Genomic DNA, 22,156 nt, shown 5'->3' on the forward strand with positions numbered 1-22,156 from the left:
TTTTATTTTAAATTTACAATGGTAAATATGTATAAACATTTTATTTATAGTTTTCCAAATTCTTTTCCTGTTTAATATAACTTTATTTATGACACATTACGTATATTGAAAATTATAAGTTTAAGGTAATTTTTATTCTAGTTTTAAGTATCGATTATATTATAACCGTATTATTGTATATGACTGTAGATTTCAAAAAAAATATAAATAAATAAGAAAACCACAGTTAGTTACGAGTATATGGTATCGGTATGAAAAAGTAAGTTTTGTCTGAGGTTTCTAGTTGGAATATTTCATTTTATCGAGCTCAGTAGATCAGGCGCATCAAAGAGTGAATTGAGAATTTTAAACAGTACTAGAAGGTAGAATTTATTTCGACGGTCTTGAAGAAAAGATAATGTATTTAAGCTAGTTTCTAACTCAGTATGCATATATCGATCTGTGGATTAGCTCAATCTCCAGTCTATCTTTCTTAAAAATCGATGTTGAACTGATTCAATGTTTTTGATGTGAACATGATAATATGGAGACCAGATAACAGAGGAGTACCCTAGGTGCGGGCGAACTAGGGAACAGAAGAGAGTTTTAAGGGCATTGAAATTGTTTAAGTCAGTCGTGCTTCTGTTAATAAATACAGAGAGTTTTTAGGATTTATTGATAACATGTTCAATATGAGTTATAAAAGAAATTTTAGTGTCAAGTATAATATCCAAATCTAGTATACTAGACAAAGATGATAATATTTCATCGTTCAGTGAGTAGTCGTATATGATTGGATTTTCCAGACAAAAAAAAAACTCATAACTTTGCACTTACTGAAGTTTGATACTGAATAAAAAAATTAAAACAACTAGGTTTACGAAGGCCTAATATAAAATTGACTCATAATGTAAATGACACGGATGCTGAGTGCCATTTTTTTTTGATTTGTTTAATAATTAGAGTCTTTATTCAATATAATTCACATGTAATTACAATATTAATACATTATTATAATAAAAACATACAGTATTAAAACATATTTGTCCCAATAAACTATTAAATAATAATTTGTCATCGGGTGCTCAGATATTAGTTTAAATAAAGATTCAAATAAAATAATACAGACATAATATTTCACACATAGAATATTTGTTTTTTTTTATTTCTGATGCTTTCAAAAAATAAAAAATAGCAGTAAGAAGAAAGAAAGAAAAAAAAACAACAAAACCTAGTAAAATGGTTTAAAATACTTTTTAAAAGTAGAAAAATAGAGCAATAAAATACAATTAGATTAAAGAATAAACATACTCGTATAGTTTGATAAATTTGAAACTTTAGAAAAAATATATGAAAACAGTGGGTGCTTATTAAGGCAACCAAAACAAAATAAAAAATAAAACAAAATAAATAAATATGTTATACCTACAAAACAAAAGTTAAATCTACCTTAAAGTAAATACCTAAAATATGTTTATAAAATAAGAAAAGAAAAGGTTACAAAGAAAATAATAAAAACAGATTTAACGAGAGATACAAATATTGTTATTATTATTTAATTATCCCACAAACGACAAAACTTTCAATTATTTTCACTTACATCAAACATGCCTGTTTTAGCCAGTACCTTTTTAAAAATGTTTTTAAATTTGCTATTCTTTTTGTGACTTTCTACACTTCCAGTGTTGATAAATCAACAATGCTTTTACTTACTAATTACCTATCAATCAAGTTTTCTTTAAATCTTATCCGAATATAATTATCATTGAATTAGCAGCAAAAAAATATCTTTCTACAAAGTAAAAAACAAATTAAATTAGGTTGTAGAAATTGATTTCAACTTTTTGAGAAATCCGAACAAAATGAGAAATATGTAATTTTTTTGCAAATATGACTTTGGTTTGCATAATAGGGTATTTCCACAAGTCGGGAATAACGTAACAATAAAATTTAAATATCGAGCGAATTTTTACAATTTTTTATTTTTATTTTTGTAAATATTGTTTGGATGAAGAAAACATTGTGTTTTTCTGTTACTCAAAATTCTGTAGCTTAGATCTAAAAAGGCAAATGTCAGAATTCATATTTTTCTCGCTTACGCCTTTGGAGGGTCGATGTCAATTTTAATATGTAAATAATCAACTTTTTTAAAAAACCCATGCATATGTGGTAATGTTTTTTAATAATATTGGTTATCAAAGAAGTCAAAGAGTTTATTATAATGCGAGAAAATGGCTGAATTTACTCTCCTGTAATACTACGGTTAACCCTGTTAGATCCAAGCCACATAATAGGGAAATATTACGTACTTCTAATACCGATAAAAATATATCAAATGGGTGTAGAATAATTAATTGTATTTTAAAAATCAATATGGATATTGTGGAGAAATATTTTCATATTTAACTTCAAAAAAGTAAATATGTCACCAGAAAAACGCGACATGGTTGGCATTGATAGTTGTGACGTCAAGATTTGTGACGATGTTCTTAAATTTTTTTGATTGTTTGGAACAAAGTAAAAAATGAACGGGAATCGTGACGTATTAGGAGCGTGGCCAATGCCATGACCGTTTTTGCGTGTAAAAAATATTTTTTACTTGACAGTATTTCATAAACCATTTTTACGTGAAATTTTCATATGGTTTGCTAGTCATACATATTTTGATTTGACGTTTTTGAACTTTAAAAATATGATTTTCTTTAGAAAAAAAAGTTATTCACATTCTTGCAGTTCTTTTTTCTCTTTAACTTTTCAGATTTTGATACTTCAAACAAACGGAAATAGGTGGCACAATCAGTGTTTTTTTTACATTTGAAATTGATTTTAGGTCGGTTTTAGTTCGATTGTTACTGGTCTGAAAAGGGATAAGTTATGTGCTGAAAAAATATGGTATTTATTTTACTGATGTAAAACGTTGTAAAAATGTATATTATTTAATCAAACAATGTAAATTATAGGAAATATAGATATTTACCTTTAGTATAAAAAGCGGAAAGATATGTAAATGGTACAATATGGAAAACATTCCCCTACAAAAATTTTTGTTTTAGATAAAGAACGATGGATTGGCCTATAGTATACTCAAGGATTGCACTAAGTCCATTATTACCAATCAGATTTTTTGTTTAATATACACAAAAAAAATTAAGGCCGATAAGGCATACTATTTTTGTATTTATCAAACAACGTGTTTACATACGGAAAGTGACGAATAATAAAATACTTTCCAATATAAATTATGACGATATTTATTTTTACATGAGCATTATTTTTCGAATGAAAAGCGTAAAAGTCAAATCGCACTACGGCCTCGCTTTGTCAACTTTGTATGATATGACGCGCAGTGTAGCGCAGCTGTAGTATAATTTGTTTCGTCCATAACAAAGAAAATATTTTTTTTGTTGTCACGACGTGCCAGGCAATGCCGTACAGCGGTGCTCTAGTACGCTTTGGTCTTAAGGTACGTTTTCACTGAGGCATCTTCCGGGTCTCATGTGGCATGCGGCAATGAGTATTTCAAGTGAAGCAACACGCTGCGCCATGTAGCAAGTAACAATTAAACTATTGTATAAAAATCAAACTGACGTAATAACAAACAATGACATTGACAAAGACTATGTTGACTAAATGGACAAACACAAACTTACTTACACTTAATGAAAAAAAAGTTATATTAATCATTTTGAATATAGAAAAAAATGACACAAAATAAATGCTTTCATAAATGATAAACGACTAATTAAAATTGAACACATTACTTACGACTTACAATAGACAAACAATTTAAATTGCTCAAATTTATATCAATAATTTAATTTGCAAAGTAGCGACATTATCGAGTCTTTTTTTAACAAAAAAAATTGAACCAAAACCAGAAGATTTCTAATGTATGAAGCCTATGTAAAAACTTAACTATTTATGCAACTACTATGGGGAACAGAAAATCAAAATGACATTAACAGACTACCAAGACAGCAAAATAAAATATAAAAGTTAGTATATGACCTTCCCTTATCTAACAGCAACTAAAGAACTCTTTAAACAAATTGAACAATAAAATGTAAATGAACTTTTTCCTTAAAATTTATTCGTAAATTTGCCACTGATGTTATTAAAGACAAAGAACTAAAACTTGAAAAAAATTGTAGTAAAACATAGACACAATACGAGAATATCAGAACAATATCATACTAAACATTCTAAAACGAGACAAGGACCGTTGAGACTAATAAACCATGGACTGAAATTAAACAATAAACTACTAGATAAAACTTTAAAAAAATCCAAAACATGTACTAATATTTTTTCAAATAAAGAATTATTTTTGCAAATGTCAAACTCTACGCTACTTACCGGCAGTGGTGCATTCTGTGTAAGAATCCGTTTTTGAAAAATGTCTCGAATGTCTGTTAATTTTTTTAAACATTACTAAAAGTCCATTAAAAATATGTTAACATGTAGAAATTAAGAAATTGTAAGGAAATTAATCAATTCAGTATCCATTGAAAATAATTGATGTTTGTAAACGTTAAAATACAAACATTTAAATTTACAAATAAACAACCTTCTCCATTTCTTTAAAAATATACATTTCAGTCGAATGCAACCCTGGAAAATCCACAAAAACACATATATGCTTCTAACTTTTTTCTACTCAACATATTGAAGATGTTATTATTTGTTTGAGTGCATAAATTAGAAGATTTTGCAAAAAACCGCACGTAAATCTGTCAAGCCATTTTCGAGTTTTTGCGAGACACAACACGGCGTTTTATTTTTATATAAATAGATGAATAGATAGATAGATAAGAAAACTGTTTACATATTTACATTTCTACGACATATGTAAATAAATAATGAGACTAATCGTAAATCTAATAAAATAAAGTACGAAAAATATTTTACTGCAAGAAAGTTAAGTAAATTCTACTCCGATCGGATTTTATAGGTTGAATAACTTATCAGTTCTAAATATAACTTATAATACCAAATTCTAACCTCCACTAAACGTGAGGGGACCTTGAACTAACCGTATGATACTTAGATAGCACTGAGCTGGGCTTATGCCTCATGCCTTATGCCTCGTATTACCGCGGACTTACTCTCCGCTATTTGTGTATTACGTATTATTACACTGCCTATGAATACCGATATCGAAATACATTCACTTGTGTTTGTTGAACGGACACTATTCGTTCATGTGTGTTAGCAATTCTTCCAAACGCGAACTAACGATAATTAAAAATATGCTATTTGTCTCGTTTTGGTGTTAAAAATAATGAATTGTAAAAAATTGATTTGTTGCTCAACGGGCATTTCAATTTCAGGCGAATATTTATTTATTTATTATATATATACGGCCTAAGCCAATTACAACAGTTACATGAAGAAACATAAATGCAAGAAACTGAACAAAAAGAACATAAAACTATTTAGCAAAGACAAACAAGGGCAAAACAATAATTGAATACAATATATTCAAAAAAACGAAAGACCAAAAACTTTGAGCTAAACCATGCCAATCCAACTTCATCCCACACTGTTTAGTCGCGAAGAGATCTACGAAAAGCCGGAAGATCTATCCCAAAAAATTCCAAGTCGTGTGATGAATTGACTAGTCTACACAATATAATAAATAGTTGTTACTTTTTCGTCATAATTTATTTATTTCAACGGCTTACGCTTTTGACAAAGTGCAAAATGGGCTATTTTGCTTACTTTTTTCATGTGTTCCATTTTGCCCACTTTGGCGACAACACAGAAATTATTATTATTTTAGAGAAGGTAATATAGAATGAAAGGCATCTACAGGGCTTATGACATGTCATTGGATGGTTTAATTGGGTACTTTACACACTGTGTGACATTCACCATACTGCCCATATTAAACATCTATATTCCTTCAATTATCGTCTGTCATCTGTTAATGTTAGTGAAGCTAAAGAGCTGAAACCTTTATTTAAGCGGGTAAGATTTATCGAATTGAATTACTGAAATGTATTTTTTAAAGTGTATTTTTGTAATGAAAATTCTTTACAGGAAAAAAATTTCATTAATATCTTAAGCATTAACTTTGTGGTCAAACATTTTACTAAATGTTAATTAATATTTGTAAATAACCACTTAACTACTTTTCTTTGTCTACCAGTTTCGAGACGTACCCATCTCTTCGTTCGGACATCAATCAAACCAACTTGCAAAACTCACTTTACACCTACACCATAGTTGTTGCACAAAAATATAAAACCAACACAACACGCATTTTCATAAGCACATGCGCTGATTAAGACAAACATGCTCCGATTAAATTATGAAAATATTATATGTAGTTTGAGAAATAGTTGAAAAAAGTAGAGGGGATGGAGGGAGGGGGTAAGCTTAATAGGTTTAATATGATGACCATTACAGTGGAATATCGTTTAAAGGACTATATTGAAAGTTTGTTTGATTAATGGTCAAAGGAACATTATTTTTTAAACCTTTCTTATGTGAAATATTTCCATATTGTTTACTTTTAACCCTTTATTATTTGTATGTAAGATTTTAACTCCGGTATTTTTATTGAGTCATGATTTAAATTGATTAGGTGATTTGCAAATTTAGAGAAATTATTATTGTGAAGACACCTCATATGTTCTTTAACACGACTATGAAAATTTCTTGATGTTCTTCCGACGTAAACTGAAGGTCAAGAATTGCATTTTAATTGGTAAACATCTGAATTATTTAATAAGCTATTTCTATATTTATTACTAAGAAATAATTTACCAATATTGTTATTTGTTTAAAAGGCAGGTTTGATAGATAAGAATTCTTCCCCATAATGTTGGTTTAATTGGTGTCCTGACAAAGAGACGGGTAAGTCTTGAAACTGGTAGACATAGAAAAGTCGTTAAGTGATTATATATAAATATTTAATGACATTTAGAAAGAATTTCACGCACGTACTAGGCACAGCTTCCAAAGAATTGAATCCAGTCCTTGTCAACAAAAAATTGTTAATAATAATTACATTTTTAAACACTACGCAACTCTGGCCGAGTCATGTTTTTTAAGTTAAACCATTGTTGCGTTTCGCGTAAAATGTCGAGCGCAATTGGTGTGAAAAAGAACCAAATTCTTTATTATGTATTATGAAAAAGTTAAAAATACCGATTGATAGTATTATTGAATCACGTATTGTTCCTGATGATATTCCTGAATCATTGCCAAATGAATGCAAATTTATACTGTCCACACCCATTTGAATCTCGTATAATATGTCTCTTTCTTGTGTCACATTTCTTGATTCTTGGAAAGCTTCATATATCAGGCCAATTTTAAAGTCTGGTGATAAATCAAATGTCAGTAACTACAGACTTGCCTATATTTATGTTATCTATTGTTCCATAAATATGTTTATCTTTTAAAACAAAATAAATAACACCCATTTTTAAAAATGTATTGATTGATCAACAACATGGTTTTCGAGCTGCCAAATCCACTACAACCAATCTGCTTTCTCTACTTGCTGCTATAATTTGTGCTCTTGAAGATAATCTTCAGGCTGATGTCCTCGAATATTGATACGGACTTTTCTAAAGCTTTCGATAAAGTCAATCACACAATTCTTCTGGCTAAATTACAAACTATTGGTATGAGAAATCCTGTTCGAATATTTTCATTTTGCCGGTCTTACCTCTGTGAAAGAAAAAAGTATATTAAAATCAATAATTTTCGTCTTCTTTAATCAGTGTTACTTCTGGAGTACCTCAAGGAGTTCCATTATTATTGAATATATTTATAAATGACAAGGCTTTTTGCTGATGACAACAAAATACTTAAACTTATCGAATCTCCTAATGATTGTATTTTTTTCAACAGAATATTAATTGTTTGAATGAATGGTGTGACATCAATTGTCTTCAACTTAACGTAGACAAATGAAAATAACAACTGTTGCAATAAATTTAGATATGAATAACTCCTCAAACCATTATTGAATGTGAATAATATCTTTCACGCGACGAAAAAAACCTATATTCTACTACAAAATAAAAAATATTTCCTTTCCAATGGTTTTGTCAATAAAACATCTTGGCATAACTTTAGGTAGTAAACTCTCCTATCGTTAACTATCACACTCTTTTTTTTTACTTCTAATTACTTCATAAAAAATCACAAACGATTTTTAAAAATTACATGATTTTTTATTTGAGTCCAATATAAACCACATGGTCGTATCCCGGGATAATCACAAAAGAGATTGAAAATAATTTTGAGAAGGGATCATGGAAATCTAGGTACTTACAGGGCTCAACATCCATAAATACCTAGTTTGAGTTTTTATAAATTACTATTACACAAACCATACATTATTTATGCCATTATGGGCAAGCACTTACGCTGCATTTTTACCGCTAGCAACATCGCTTAAGTCACACCGGAACTGCTCGACTTCGACGCGATCGAAACTTAACAGAATTTCCGTGTCCCGTGTTGGCTTCAGTTCAGTTAGTTTTTTGCTCTCTTTCTCTAAGACTTTCAAACACCCACATAATATCAATGCATGTCACGGTGAATTCATTCAGTGTTATATTTAATTTAATCATTATTTGTATAATATTGTATTCATCATATTATCTATTAAATCTAAGAACAATGTAAGTGAATCTTTTATTCAATTTCACGCAACCTTACAAAAAAACCATGGTAAGTCAAACTAACCATTTCATTCCAACAAAAAAGTTTACTACACCATGTTAGACTATGTGGACAAAAAAACATAGTTATGAAATTTATAAAATATGGGTTGTTTAAACATGAGCAGATCTTTGCATATTCCAGCCGATTACATGTCATAAACTCGGTACATGTCTAAATTCTCATATTTTCTCAAAAATATTAAAATATCAATTTGAAAAAAGTTATTTCCAAAAACTAAATATTCATATAGAAAATATTAGAGTTATGTCATTTAATAAACATTCTTGTTAAATTTTGCTTTCTGCTTTTTTGCTTGGAACGGCAGCATATTATGTATATATTTATGATAAAAACTTTTAATCCGAAGTAAACAAATAACGAATTAATTGTAACGTAAATTGATAAACAATTACATACCTTCTCATAGGAGACCATTATGTCATGAGATCATCTTTAATATGTAGGTGTATTCCCATGATCTTGATTTACTTCGTGAGTTGTGTCGATTAATGTACCAAGTACCTACTTGCAGTGGCGTGCAAAGAGTTTTCAATTAAGGTTTACAGTATTTGTTTGAAAATGCCTTAAATATGCAAAATAATTGTCGGATTTTTCTTTTTTTTTTCAAATAAAATAAACCAAATTAGTAAACTCACAACAGTGTTAGACTTTAACCCTGGATTCGCAAAACACGTAAACGCTTATAACTTTTACAGTTGTAGTTTGTATGTTATTTAATTATTAATTTATTGTTATAAATTCATTAAGCGATTTTTTACATTAAAGTACCCTTGTATAAATATAAAATAATATATTCAATACATAATGATATAACATACGCCAGAGATTAACTAAGGCTGGCTGTTTCTCCAAAATATACATTTTAAGTAGTGTGGACAACCAGACTTTTAAAATCATTAAGTTCTGGTTAAATAATTTTTAAAAATATTTTTTTATTTAAAAAAACGTTTTACGCATTCGCATTTAAAATAAAAAACATTCCAACTGTTGTGTGAATTTGATTATTCACTATTTTCACAAAAGTTCTATTATTTCACTTTCACTTTTCAATGCCTTACTGCTTTTTGCATAACTACGTTCCAATGATCGTCATCTGAGTAAATAAAGATAGTATTAATAGTTTTTACCTTCGATCCTATGAAAAAGGATAACTCGTTATCAAAGAAATCAAGACTGGGATATTTGTTGGCAGACATCAGGAATGATTTTTTTTATGATAGCTGATATGAAAACAAATACCTACGCGGATGTGGGGCGACAAATTGCGGCGGGCGACGCTCTAGGGCTTCAACGATATTATTTAGTGGAGTGGACTGTTTTAATTTTAATGGAATAAATTAATATCCTTGGAATGCAGTATGTAGTGTCAATCGGTCACAACCCCAACGAATAAGATTAGGAATGGATGCCACTAACCTGGTTTGTTCTTGATGGAATTGCGGTGGTCTGACTGGTCAATTGCGAGCGGCACCAACACAAAGACAGACCACCGATCTGGAGATGAACACTGGTAGTTGGTGGAAACAAAGTCTATGATGCGGTACACGTTCAACAAAATAAACACGCAATTCACGACACGAGGTCTAATTGTGGCGGATGATACTGGTGATGGGAGTGAATAGTGGTTGTGGGTACAAAGGATATTGAAGTTGTGACAGTATTTTAACAATGCATACCTACATAATTCGCAACCAATATCTAATGTTTTAGGGTAGGCACTGCTTATTTGCCGTTAGGATACGCACGCTACTGCCTACTTGGTACTTGATACAGTCTTCGTGAGAACTAATATTTAATCATTAAGATAAAACGTGGCAAAGTTCAGGTCCAAGTATAACAAACGCAGAATATTTTACATAACTGTTATCAACAATAATATTTTCATATCCTGAATAACGTCACCATAAAAGCATTCAATACAGAAACTCTGATGTCCCCGATAAAAGTATCGTAAGTGTAAATTTATATGCTTGCTTTATACTTTTAGCTACTCGTAACAAATTTAAATACTAAGTTGATAAGCTAATTAATCCCAATCCGAAATATCTTGTGCGTTTTTTTATATCCAGGTGGATCTAGTTCTGTGTGAGAAATAAAACCAGAACCCTGGACGAGTGTTTTCGACTCGATGGTTGCTCTTTAGTAAATGTTTTGGGTTAAAAAATCAGGTGAAAATAAATCCGCCTTGTCATGTAGTGGTTGACGCGTTTGTGACTATTCTCAATGCTCTAGGTTCGATTTCTGGAAGAGTGGACATGAAATATTAGGACCAAAAATTTCGGCTTAGTTTGATAGTCTTTTATTAAATAAATAATTTTAAAAAAAAAACACTTAACTCCGCATTGTCCGTGTGTTTGGCTTAATATTAATATCCTTACATGGAGTTCTAAAAATTTAACGACAACTTAATAAATTAAGTAGAATGTAGGTAAATCAGCAATGTTTTAAATATCTCCAAATGTCTGTAGACAGGTTGGATTTCCTCCCTAGGGGGTTATTAATATTTAAATGCAACAGGGAGAAAAAACATTTTAGGTTTAAGTGACCACTTTAAACACTGTGTAACATCTACCATTCTGCATAGATATGCTTAAACATTAAACAGACAGGTGATAAGCGAAATAACTACATTTGACATTAAAATTTGTTTTTTTTTAAATATTTCTAGGAAAAAATAAATTGTACACGTGTATATGTAGAATATCGTTAGTTTTTTTTTCTAAAATATTGTATATTTATTTTTACTCTGGCAAAAAAACGGATTCCAAAACAGGTCGGAATTTTTTTTATAGTATTTTACACAAAACGAAAGCGTTATTTTTTTTATTACATAATATTTCGAAAAGAAAATTACATATTTATTTATATTAACGCCTACTGGGCATTTTTAAGGACATATGTGTACATAGAAAGTTATCATAAAAGAAAGTAGTAAGACACAATGGTACATAGTAGACTTGGCGGGAGTGGAAGCGGGAGAGAGGTGTTTATAATTGAATTTGATTCGGTGATCGTATGAAAGAAGACAACTTGTTATCAAAAAAATCAAGACTGGTATGTTTGTTGGCAGACTTAAGAATTCTAGGCGTAGGGTAATGAAAACCATAGTTAGTTCTATGGTTATCGGTATGAAAGAGTTGGTTTTGTCTGAGATTTCTAGTTGGGATATTTCATTTTATTGAGCTCAGTAGTTCAGGCGCATCAAATAGTGATATATGTTGATATATGCTCTTTAACTTGACAAACATCAGAAGATGGAAGAATTGAAGGAATATGGATGTTAAAATACAGGCAAAATGGTGAATGTTACACAGTCTGTACAGTGGCCACTTAAACGAGCCAATGCCAGGTGTTCTCCTATTTTTTTTAATATGTCAATTATATATTTTGAGTTAGAAAAAACAAAACGGTCACAATTTTTAACGCATTTCAAAAACAATAAATTCTAGCTAGTTCCCTAGTAATTTATTAGTCATCGGCATTTGAATTTCATATCTAAGTTATGGAGGAATTATGTGTTTCCGAGTTTTCCCGATAACGTGATATCTAACCTAAATGCTTCAAATAATTTGTTTTTGCAACAATGTTTGCCCTTGCAATGAAGGCTTTGTTGGATTATATTGTATTGTTCTTGGGATACCTACTATGTGCATTGTTATTTGAGCCGGTATAAATCAAAACACTGAGATTGACGCTGGAATCAAAGAAAATTCCGTGAGTATTCATGATTCGTCATGAAAATTAATCTGCAACGAAAATTATTCTTCAAAATGTATTTCCGTCATTTTTTTTTTCTGAGCAGCTACTCGGAAAATATCACATACAATGAATACCGATAAAAATATACGAAATGGATTTAGAATAATTAATTGTATTTTCAAAATCAATATGGATACTGTGGAGAAATGTTTTCATACATAAATGTAAAAATGAAATTGAATAAAAATACGTTGAAAGAAAAACGCTACGTGTTTGGCCTTAGTTGTTGTGACGTCAATATTTGGGGTAATGTTCTAAACAAATTTCAATGGCCATGTACGAAAAACATGATTCGTAACGTATTAGGGGCGTGGCCAATGGAATGACTATTTTTAACTGGAAATCAAAATTACGAATTTAAAAATATTTTTTATGCTGCTAATAATAAGCAAAAAAAATTTTTTGTAGGACAGTTTTAAGAGACCTTTATTACTTTGAAAATGTAAAAAAAAGTGATATTTCCCTATTATGCATGTGGCAATAACTACACACTATTGCTGCGCATTGTAATCATTTCTTGTTACGTGAATTTAAGGTGATCACTATGATCTGTATTACGCTTCAGGCGCCAGTCTAAGGACAATGAAATATTTAAGTGCAAAACCATATTTAAATTCACGTCGTCTGTGCAAGTACCTCAGAGTAATAACGCGCGACCCCCTTATAAAGATGCCATTTTGCTCTATTTCATAGTACAACAGCGTCGCAATTTTTTTGTTTGGTTGTTGATTAAACATTTTAACAAGAGACATGTTAAGGTCATTTTATATTGTTCCTATGTGTTGTGTTGAGGTCTGGTCTGTCGTGGTGGCGAGTTAACGTGAATTTATTTATTTATTAAGTATTTCACTGATAAAAATATACATAATTACGTTATTATGTATTTCTCACTGGGAAATCCCGTGCCGAGGATTACATTTTACCAGTTTTTAGACAAAGTACAGTTTTATTTATTTCGTTTTTCTCGGTAAGGGAACATTATTCTGCATAAAGAAAGAATACAAACAGTGTAAAAGTATAAATAAATAAAAATAAAATAAAATAAATAAATATGTATATCCATATGCAGGTACAATAGAATTAAATAATTTTTTTTTTTAATTTACATGCTTTTGGTAAAAGAACTATTACATTGTGGTGTCGTGTTTAGGAGTGGTAAAACGTGTTGAGGGTTCTTCTGTTGTTTTTTTAATACTCTGGGGTCAATACAGTACTGAGTTCATTACAGTAAAGTACTGAGGTCAGCACAGTAAAGTACTGAGGTCAGTATAGTACAGTTAGTGAGGTTAATTCAGTACAGTACCGAGGTCAGTACAGTTCAGTACTGAGGTCAGTACAGTATAGTAGTAAAGTCAGTATCAGAACTAAGGTCAGTAACAGTACTGAGATCAGTAACAGTACTGAGGTCAGTATAGTACAGTACTGAGGTCAGCACAGTACAGTACTGAGGTCAGTACAGTAAAGTACTGAGGTCAGTACAGTACAGTACTAAGGTCAGTAAAGATATTTTCTTAACTTTATCAATAACGCTCGTCACAGTTTTGCATTCTCGTCTGATTTAATAATGTTTAATCCAGTTAAACATCAAATTTCCAAACATCTTTCTAAAAGTTTGCATTTTCAATTCTGAGGAACTCCTCTTATCTTTATTTCTAAAAGTTTTAATAGTGTAAAGAATGATTGCAAGACGTGTATACTTAATTCGTCGCGATTTCCGATTGAAGTAGTGTCTAAGGGCAGATAATGAGGTCAGTACCAGTACATTAGAATCTAGGCTGCAGCGTGCCTTAGAATATAGCATAATAAACTTATAATCCATTCAACTATGTTACTTAACACCTTTTCATTAAAAGAGTCACGATTGACATTGAACGACATTGATATACATTCATCTCACTCATACCTGGGCCCACACGCCAACCGGTTTAATGTGGATTTCGAAATATTTGTAAACATACTTTTTCTAGTGAAAGATTGCTCACCGCATACCGCGCACCTCATCCGAAAACATGGCTCTAACCAACTTAGCTTGTTCCTAACACCCAAAATATGCAACAGTAAGACATTTTTAGACTACAAACTAATCAAAATTTTCACCAAACACCTTATTTAGTCATGTATATAACAGGCTGAATACGCATGGACCAACATATTAAGATGAATTTTAATGTCAGTAGAGGCATTGATGATTTGTTTCTCGTAAATGTAAGCGGGTTGGGGATGAGAAAAAAGGGGAAGAATGGGGGAGAGGGATTTGTATAATATAGTTGAATAATTTAAATTTGCTGACGATAATAATATAAACATAATAAAAAGTATAAAAAATGAATTAAACGCTGACAAATATTTCATTTTTGAGTGTCTCAAAAAGTTTTATTTGAAGTCACAAAATTTAGTAATAAAAAATATCTGAATGAATAAATATGTTTGACATATCATTTTCCATATTAAACAATGATTTTAAAACAAGACACCATAAATTGTCAACTATTACTCCATTTATAAAGACAGTATGTCACCTCTGTTGACAATTCATGTTTGTTGTTTAACATATCTGAATTTGCAAGTCTTAGAAATAGAAAAACAGATATATTATATTGTTTATTAGTTAGGGTATAACTAGGTGTTCAAATTTTGTTTGCAAAATTATCTAAATAAATACATTAAATTACATATTATAAAGTGACACGCCAATATTCCCTAACCCTATTAAATGGAGGTATATATTTTGCCAGATTACAGATCTCATCGATATGAATCCGGTGATATATAGTATATAACTCAATGAGCCTTAAAAAGTGACATTTTATACTTATTCTTATTTATAGTCGTGGAAGTCAGTGCTATGCAAGCTACTACTACTAATCTACGCAGATTTACTAAGCAATATAATATTATGCCTTTAGAACTAATCTATCTTCTTTTGATTTTACAATTTGACTAAAAAAACTAAACTTCGCAGAATGGATGTCTTACATTAAATAATAAGTTTTTTGAAGTGGTAAACATTACACTGAAACCGACTCATCTGTGTTATTTTTTCTATGATTTTTATTTTTTTTACATTGTATTAATAAAATTATTTATATCTATGAATTTATCTCCAATATATTTACTAGTGTAATTAGTGTCCTGATAAAGAAACGGGTGCATCTCGAAAGACAGAAAAGTCCTTATGTGGTTATATACAAACGTTTTCTAACATCAAATTTATTAAAATATTTGATAGCCAAGTCAATGTTTTAAATATTAATAATAAAAATATTTATCTTAAAAATTACCATTTTTGTTACAAGGACACACCCGAAAAATGCATTTTACGGGAATATCAGTGAAATATTTATTTTTTAAATATATTTTGAACTGCATTTTTTTCATATTCCGGACGGGCACCGGAAGCATTCCTCCTTTAATTATAATTACAAATGAGACATATTGTGGTTCCGGGGGTAGTGCCGGGGACTCTTCAGCGGGTGGTCCGAGACTCGAATCTCGCCCTACTACAAATTGGCTTTCGAATACGGATATTTATAACTCAACAAGAACAAAATATTCATATTAAACATGCAAAAATGTAATAAAAACTTTTTAAAAGTTGAAATGGGAAACCTCATTCATGGGAATTTGATTTAAATGTTATTTTGTTCACAGTTTCTAGATAAAAATGCCTTTCATAGTCATAAAAAAATATTTATAGTCATAAAAATAGTCCAACGAGAAACTACATTTCCCAACTTTATATTAAAAAAAATATTTTCAATTTCCAAACAATATTTCAACCATATAAAATGAAATTCCAAAATGAAACCTATCAAAATGAAACCTATCAAAACTATCGACAGATTGTTTCAGAAACTAATATAAATGGACATATTACTCGTACAACAGAGGTGAGGAACGTTTTGGAAAAGGGAATAAAGAAGGAATATTTAAGAAATAGAGAAGCTTAGGAACAGTAAACTTTTATAATGCTATTCTGAATCGACTCCATGTACTCGACAAAAACTTATTTATTATCATATAACTTCTTATACGTTAAATTATACATTTATACTACGTTGTTTTAAGTAAATTCTAAACAAAAATATATAACTATTTTGCATAGATGGCGCTTTTATCATTTTTTGTTGAAAAATGCCATTTTTACGTTTATTTTCGATGGAAATTTTACAAAACTTGGCTAGCGGAAACTTTACACTATATTGATTGTAACAAATACCATAACTATATAATTTAGGTCTTTTTAATAGAACGGTGTACAAAACATTTTGGTAAGATAAGTGTGTTTTGTGTTTCGGATAACATAAATTGTGAGGATATGCGGTGACAAGGAAGTTTGATACATGAAAGTCGTTTTTCTGTCACTGTTTCGCGGTGCCTCCCCGATGCTGCGTGAAAAAGATATCTGCATGTCGGACCTCTTATTCCTAACTTAAATAGACAAAATCGACGTTTCGCAGTCCGTTTTCCGCACCTAAAAACTGAGCCAATTGAGTTATTTTTAAAAGACACAGTATCAAAAAGAAATTTTCTGTATCGGTACATTTTGTGTTTTTAAAAATAGCTATCATATTTGTATAAAGATCGTCCGAAGGCTTTACTTCACAATACTAATCATTTTCATTTTAAATTAATTATTTTCGTAAAATAATACCTCAAGGGTGTTAAATGGTTTTACGTAACCATGGTAACAGGTTAAGTTTTTTAAAATAAAACCTAACCTAACTATAAAAAAACTGAGCCCTGTAAAATTATGAGTCATTAACAAACGCTCAGACATGCCCAATGCGTGATTAGTCGTTCTCTAACCGCTAGCCGGTTTTACATGAGCTTGATATTTAATTCGAAACCAAAACGCCTGATTGAAAGCGTGTAAAAATCGATTGTATTAACGTAAAAAAGATTGTGTGACTTGCATTGATAAGTAGGTACCTAGATACTTACATGTTTATAATTGAATTCTAATACTTCAAGAAATGAATTTTCAAATATAGAATTCATTTTGCAAATGGTAAACTCTGCTCTTCTTACCAATATGGGTGCATTTTTTGTAGGAAAACTATTTTCAAAAATGTATTAAATGTCAGTTAATATTAATTTAGTCCAGTAAAAATAAATAAATGAGTAGAAATTGTAATGAAAAAATTTGATTGGAATCCACAAAAAAATATGTTGTTTGTATACATTAAAATACAAACTGTTTTATTTACAAAAAAATAATATCTTCCCAATGTTTATTATGCATTCTTGTCTAGTGCAACTCAACGTACTAAAGGACAAGTATTGCATTTTAATTGGTAAACACCTGAATTATTAAATAAACTATTGTTATCTATATTATTTAGCAATAATTTACCAATATTTTTTATTTTTTAATGTGATTAATTGTTATTTTTTATTTATTTTTATTCACATAATGTAAATATTAATAATGATTATTGCATGTCACAAAGTGGTTGCAGGAATGATCTTTACACCAACTTAACGAATTTACGGACAAAATGTTTATTCAATCGAATATAAACAAACTCATATCAATCTGAAAAATACCAATGTGTTAAAAAACAACGATAAGAATATTTTATTTTATTGCACCATTAGGACTCAATTTTAGGACTCAACTCAAAAAATCAACTTTTTGGGAAATCGCAAAAAAATGTAAATTTTGACACCTTCGTATTCTTTTGTCGATTGTTTTGTATTTTTCGAAGTTAGCTCCAAATTTTTAGTGAAAAATTAAGCCAAAAGCTTTTAACTATGAATCTATGAAAAAAAAGCGTAATAAAAATAAATTATCATAAGTTTGAACAAGACATTTATTTAATGATTTATTATTAGATTGAATAAAACAACAAACAAAAGCGCTTTGATAAATAAGACAATAACATAATTTTTATTAGGTCAGATCAGGTCACCAAACAGATGTTTTTATTTATTCACGTTATGACATGAACGTAAATTAGTCTCTAAGATTATCGAAAATTTAAATTATAAAATAACATTAACTTAAAATAAGTCACATTTATTATCGATAAGCCGGAACGAAACAATCTAAAAGCTAAATTGGTTGTTTTAATATTTTTAAAAATAAAGTAAACGTGTCATTTGTAACGGAATAAAATCGACTCAACCGGCTTTCGGTCACTATATGTGTATCTGCGTTGCGTCTTTCACACAGCAGTTTAAACACAACATTAATTGCGTCACTTCTGTACTGATATGGAACCTAAATTATCTGAGTAATAAAGAGACCGATGTTACGGTTTTGTCCTATTTCCACCCGAATGTTGAGTTTTTTTTAAATGCAAAAAGTTTGATAATGTTCATTAAAGTCGTTTTACGATCTTAACGCATTTTAAGCTTGTTTGAAGTTAAGTCGTTTTCATCCTAAAGGTGCGATATTATTAATTCATTGTTATGACTTACTCTTGCAGAGTTTAAATATAATTAATTTATTTTAACATTAAATTCAATTACATAGTGTCAGAAATAATAACTCCTAATTAATCTTATAAAAATACATTATTACATCATATTTATTTTTTACAGTCACTCTACGATATTCAATATTAATAAATAATCTTGTAGTTATAATAATTAAAGGTTCTTAAATTTTGGTAAAAAAAATTCACTAACATCGAAATCGTAATTACATTCATAATCCAGCGCAAATATTGAAATACAATTAATTTTAAATCACCGTTTTTTGCACATAAATCAATGAATATTTATGTACTGGCTGGCCTTGTGGTTCGGACACAAATTTGATTATAATTAGAATTATTGACTCACGTTTTGTAAAATGTGAGTATCGAATATCCTTAACAAGTAGTTAAATTATAAGTGGAAGTATGTGATCGGTCAAAATACGGGAAAAAAACATTTATAAAGAAAAGAAATTATCAAAATTCAAACTGAAGGTTAAAAAATATGTGTTTAACAACTTATAAATGAAACGTACATTTTTATTTTCAGAGCATACATAAGAATATGTTTATGTGTGCCCTACTTCAAGATTCGAAATAAAAAATATCCATTCGAAATCTTTAATAGAGCAACGTACACAGATATTAAAAATATATGATTAAGAATCCAACAGGTTTAAAATAGTCTGGGCCCCGATTACAATGGAAAGTGAACAGAGTTATCTTCGACTGGTCTATAAAGAAAAATCTATATTTGTGTACAAAAATGAGTATATTTGCATGAAAATTTAAAGTATCTTCATCGGTACCTATAATTGAACATGTTGAAAAGAAAATAATTAATGCATATTCCGCTCATCATACAGAAAAATCAATTTTATTTTGTAGATAAAATTGAAAACTTCCCACTGTAATCGAGGCCCTGGACTCAACACAATATTATCATGAAGGGTTGGCCATGGGCCGTTTTCACACATGCCACGCAAATCCATACGACCCGATAACTTTACCGCGCTTATCCTGCAAACGCATACAAAATCTATTACCTTTTCACACACGTTGTAAAATGAAGACGACCCGGTCTGCCAGACAAAAATCTATCAAAATCTGTTGGGGTGTGCTTAATCGCAAACGATTATTATCAATATTAATAGTTCGAATAACCGAATTAGATTATTCCCGTAATCGACTTTTTATTTATGGATAATGCGTTGTTTTTTCAAAATACTTATGAAGTATGAAGAATGAAAGAAAAAATATTCATTAAAAATATATAATCTAAATATGCCTATTCTTGTAATGCATTATTGTATACACTAACTAAAAAAAATACATAACAACTTATGTATTGTACTCGTAATATTATTATTATTGTGAAAACTATTTTTTGGTCATTTCTCAAAAAAGTGTTTTTTAATTAGATAAATAAAAGACGATAAGTTTAAGTTAATTTAAAAAACATCTTCAGAATTAATGTCAGGAAGATAGAAATATCAGTCTACTCGGTCTAGGGGGGACACGGTATGCAAGTGGATTAATTAGTTCTGGGGAATCAAATGTATTATTTTCAGTTTTGTAAAGCAGAATCTGATCGAAGATATCTTTTCTGTCTGTAAATGAATCAAGGTTATGAAATTTTAAAGAAGCTATTTATACAATTTGGAAAATACAAATGAAATTTGTGTGTATATTTATATATATACATGATCCCGTAACTTCGAATCGACATTCGAATATTCGAATTGATACTTTAGGAATGAAAACGTTCCGGAGTTCCCATCCCCTTCTCACACACACAAATACAAATTTACCGACTATGCGATGTCGCATGGGTAAGCGCTGCACATGTGAAATGGGCCTATCTCTTAAGAATCTAGATACATAGTAACTTTAAAAATCGTAAGACTGAAAAAAAATGTAGGTAGAACGCTGTTCTGATATTTATATTTTTTATCATCATCCCCTTTCCGCACCGAATGGTGCATAGGGCACTGCATTGGTACACCAATCTGAGAGTATCTTGATCATTTTATTTTGTCACAAGAAGATAAAATGATCAGTCTTACGCTTCAGGTACCAGTCCAGGAACTATGAAATATTATGGTGTCACCCATTTAAATAAATATTCAATATCAACCATGTCGGGAATTGAGCTTGAGACCTCTTGCTTGATAGGCAAACGCGCTGACCATTACAACACAAGGCCGACATTAGTTAAGTTTTTAATTTTAATATTTTTTTTACAATAATTTTTTTCATATTTTTAATTCTACATTGTTCTGAACTGCCTGCTGTCAAAATTTCATTATTTTCCTTATTCATTACATGCCAAAAAATGAATAATTTATTTTTGAAATAAATGATTGAATCAATATTTCTTCTCCGGAGTAATTAACGAATTCACAATGTTCTCCTGGGTTGGTATTCCAAACACTCTCGTGGCCGTATTATATCGTGTATTTACATACAAAATATACGAGAAAAACTGTTTTCTCGTGCCACGGGAGTGGTTCAGAATAGCACCCCTGGGCTCCGATTACAGTGGGAAGTTACCATCTATCTTCAATTTTATCTACAAAGTAAAATTAAGTTTTCCGAATGCAAAAAAGAAAATATTTGTAATTTTTTTTCTGTGTATTATCAATTAGCGGTTATCGACGAAGATACTTTGAATTTTCATACAAATATACACATTTTAGTACATAAATATCGATATTAGTTTATAACGTCTCAGTATTTACCGATAAAGATAGCCGTTCATAATTGCGGCCCTGGTGAAGGAGACCGTTCAATTATGAGTTCGAGGCACTACATGGCTGACCCAACATTGCATAATTTTTCAAAAAAGAGAGGATTACAGTGGTTGAGCCCTGTGCACACAATGAATGATAATCGTACCCCCAATTAAAAAAATATACTGCTCCGGAAAGCAGACCAAGCAGACGCAGGCCAAAATTAAGATGGCTGGGTGATGTGGAAAGCGACATGAGAGCAATTGGCCTAATAAACTGGAGAAAAGCAGCAGGCTGCAGGGAGGAATGGAGATGGACCCACAATGGGCTATAGCGTCACTGATGATGATGATGCTAATTCTAAATTGCTTGATAAGTTGGAACGATTGCAGAATGTTTGTATACGTTGTATCTTTTATCTTCGTAAATTCGACTACATAACCGAAAATCGCACGCAACTACACTAGCTCAGTATCGGACATGGAAGAATCATTCGCATTCTATTACTTCTTTGCATTTTTTTTAATTGTCCCACTTCGCTTGCTTATCTGG

General features: G+C 30.2%; 1 protein-coding gene across 1 annotated transcript in view; it reads right to left on the reverse strand.

The window, feature by feature from the left end:
• The window catches only part of LOC148283055 (uncharacterized), a 120,036-nt gene that overhangs the window by 3,893 nt on the left and 93,987 nt on the right, over positions 1–22,156 (reverse strand). The gene's annotated exons all lie outside the window — the stretch shown is intronic.

This window comes from Micrasema longulum, unplaced genomic scaffold, assembly GCF_059751315.1.
Source record: "Micrasema longulum isolate JH-2025_06_02 unplaced genomic scaffold, ASM5975131v1 h1tg000265l, whole genome shotgun sequence".
Classification (NCBI taxonomy): domain Eukaryota; kingdom Metazoa; phylum Arthropoda; class Insecta; order Trichoptera; family Brachycentridae; genus Micrasema; species Micrasema longulum.